This window comes from Capsicum annuum, unplaced genomic scaffold (genome assembly GCF_002878395.1).
Source record: "Capsicum annuum cultivar UCD-10X-F1 unplaced genomic scaffold, UCD10Xv1.1 ctg5031, whole genome shotgun sequence".
In the NCBI taxonomy this organism is placed as follows: Eukaryota; Viridiplantae; Streptophyta; class Magnoliopsida; order Solanales; family Solanaceae; genus Capsicum; species Capsicum annuum.
In genome coordinates, this window is record NW_025858169.1 from 15,940 (window position 1) to 19,502 (window position 3,563).

At 34.7% G+C, this 3,563-nt stretch overlaps 1 long non-coding RNA gene across 1 annotated transcript; it reads right to left on the minus strand.

The window, feature by feature from the left end:
- Nucleotides 1–1,917: 1,917 nt before the first annotated feature.
- LOC124892748 lies at nt 1,918–3,541 on the minus strand. The gene is made up of 2 exons (XR_007050403.1): nt 2,596–3,541; nt 1,918–2,479 (listed from the first exon to the last, which is right to left on the minus strand). It is a non-coding gene; the product is annotated as an uncharacterized LOC124892748 (long non-coding RNA).
- Nucleotides 3,542–3,563: the final 22 nt, after the last annotated feature.

Below are 3,563 nucleotides of genomic sequence, written 5' to 3' on the forward strand. Positions count from 1 at the left end.
AGACCCTCCAATGACTAACTTAATCAACATCAACCTATCGTCGATCCACTTAACCTCCACCACCTGTCCCCTATGCTCTTCATCTAACTAAGATACCTACCCCATTCCTATGCCTGACGCTACTAGAGCACCATAACTTATACCCGTCAACATCCCTCGTCTTAGAGCCTACCCAGTTGGTCCCCTAGACACAAGCTATAATCCTCCTCTACCTAAGAATCTTCACGAGCTCTATAAACTTACCTTGAAGAGTCCCCGTGTTCGAAGACCTAATTCTCAACCTAGAGGCTCCCTTATCCTACTTAATCCTACAACCCCTCGCCCCCAACCCCAAACTTGACAACAATAATAGAAAATAATAACACATACGATGGTAAATAAATATGCTATTCTCAACTACAACAAAGTAACAGAGAAATTGGAATCAGTAATCCAACAGAAACAATCAACGATAATCAGGCAAGAAATCAAGAGAGAAAAGACTAAAATATAAATATCGAAAAAAACAAAAATGTATCCACCACCAACCGTCAAGAAACCTAGACAAGATACCTAAAGAAAATGAAACAAGTGCAACTAATCCAGGGAGAAGATGAAGAGGCATTTTCTTGATAGATTCATCGAATTTCGACAAGTTGGTGCAGAAATATGTCGCTAAAATTTTATTGCCATCACCTTTACCTACTACTGATACCACCCCTGAATTTGGTCACCGAAAAATGTACGCTTTGAGTTGTCGGAGAAGCTACCCCGAACTTGTAGTGCCTGCAAGTGATTAGAAAGAAAAATAAAAGAGAGAAGAGAGAAGAAGAAAAAGTGCAAATCTATTCGGAAAAGAAAAGAGAGAAGAGAGAAGAGAGAAGAGAGAAGAGAGAAGAAGAAAGAGAGGAATTGACAACTATTAAAGAAAAATAAAAGAGAGAAGAGAGAAGAAGAAAAAGTGCAAATCTATTCGGAAAAGAAAAGTGAGAAGAGAGAAGAGAGAAGAGAGAAGAAGAAAGAGAGGAATTAACAACTATTAATTATGTTTTCTATTTTTCTTAGGCAGTTATTAATGATTTATCTATAATGCTGCTTTTAATTCTCCGTAGACACCATTAAGGAGGTTATTCCCCCCAATTTCTCATTTCAGTAGTTGTAAGAAGTTATTTCCTTGAAAATAGGGGGTGATTAATTCACTAATTGTATGTACTCCCTCCGTTTCAAAATAGTTGGTCCTTTTTGACTTGGCACTCCCCTTAAGAAAGTGTTTATTAGGGGTTTATTTACCAAATTAACCTTATTAATTATGTTTTAAAAAAATAAATTTGATTAAATCTACTTTGTTTAGTTATTTAATGTTGAGGGTAGTATTGGAAGAATATAATAAAATACTCTTGATATTTTATCAAAAGGGACAACTAAATTGAAACAAATATTTTAAAAAGAGGGTCAACTAAAACGAAATGGAGGAAGTAATTTATTTGGTTTTAGTGGAAAAACAAGCAGAAAATATTTCAATTTTTGAGTACTTTAACCCAACCAGGGCCATAAATCCATAAATCATAGAAAGAAAACATCAGATTTTATCTTACAACGTCCCATAACTAGATCCATATTCGAGAACCATAACAAAAGCTTTATGTGAAATATCTTTCCTACCACCAATAGGATTTTAGCAATTATATTATCATCATTGTTTACTAAACCTTTCAAAAAATATTAGTCCATGTGGGCCAAAACTTATATTCTCTCACTTAACGAATGTTTGTCATTATAAACTTAAAGGTTTAATAAAAGAGTTAATACATAAAAATGACCCTAAATTTGACATCAAATTATAACTTTGACCTTAAATTTTGATAGTGCACAAATATGACCTTTAACTATTCAAAACTGCACAAATATGACCTCCGATCCTACGTGGCAAAACGAGTGTTCAACACGCAAAACTGGGCGTGTTCAGCTTAAAATCTAAGGGTATAATACATAAATATGACCTTACACTTTGACAGTGCACAAATATGTCCACATTCCAAAAACAATGCAGAATGATTGTTCATATATCAGGAACCTAAATGGCGGGATTACTTAATTGGTTCAGATATAATGGTTAATATAATTGGCTTGTTTGACTAATATAAAAGTGGGGAAAGCCACAGACACAACTTTCACATGCAACTCCAAACAAAATACTTTGGACTATAGAGGTACTTATACAAAGAGGAAATATTTTGATCTAAATATGTACCTTAAAGGACCTGCTGTTTTTTCTTCGCAACACCTTCAAAAATTCCGTCAGGTCCAAAATTACAAGACAAGTTTAGATGATCAATTGGACCTCGTAGCTGGAATGAAACAGTAAATTCACCCGGTGGGCATAAATTCTGAGTTTGCATCTTAAAAACCATATTCTTCCTGCGAATCTTCCTCTCTCCGGTCACGCTCACCCCTTTTATGAGAATTCTCCCATTTGGTCCAACATCACAGCGAAAGACTTCTGTAACCACATGAATGGGAAGATCTCTTAATCATCAATTTGATTCATATGGATGCAATTTGACATTCATTGACCACATAAAAAGAACAGATTAAATGATGGTCTACAATCATTACAGGAAACATAGAAAAGCCTTCATTGGAGCCAAAACAAGAGCAACCCAATGATGGTCTACAATCATTACATGAAATATAGAAAACCCTTCTGGCGCCAAAACAAGAGCAATCCACTGTGATAAACAAAAACACCCATTAAAAGAAGCAAGCATAATATCGATGAGAGATAATAAAAGTTTAACACATGGAACACAATATACCCATACTAAGCTAAACATAAATGGGATACAGATGTATCACAGAAGTATAGAGATCAAAGATATGACGAGCAGGAGAGAAAATGCATCCCCAAACTAATATCATTAGCAGACCCTGCGTCCTAGGGTACTGACAAACACTCTAGAAGGGAGGAATTTCAATGAGAGCCAGGTAATCAAGGTAGGCAAACTGAAACATTTCTTGAAGCATCTGAATGACAAAAAATTACGGTTGTAAAGCTCACTGCACACCTGGGAAGAAGGCTTATGCAAGTAATATGTGGTCCTAGAAACCAAACATTTTTTTAATCAGTGAATAAAATGGAACACTCATCTCTATAGAGAAGTAGAAAATGAAGGCATACAGATATCCTATGACTAACGCTCGATAACAAAGCCTTTGACCTTTGTATCATTTCCCAAATATTGTTTAGTTCTAATCAAACTCGGTTTCATTAGAACCTTTGTGGAAGAACTACTGAAACTATTGGCGATGAGGTCTTTATGTCTGAACCTCCTGTTTTTTTTTTTCTTTTTGGATATAACTCATTCTACATGCATTGATTTCATATTTAAGTTTCAGTATGAAATGAAGGACATTTTGAGAAAAAGTAAAAGACAGATTTTATCTGAGTAAGGTGGAGAATGCAGCATATTTATCAGCATGGTATTTCTGCAATGCATCAACAAGTTACATTCATATACAGAACATATGGTCGTAACAGATATTGTGATTTTCAACTTGATGTATTAAATATATAAAAAAAAAAA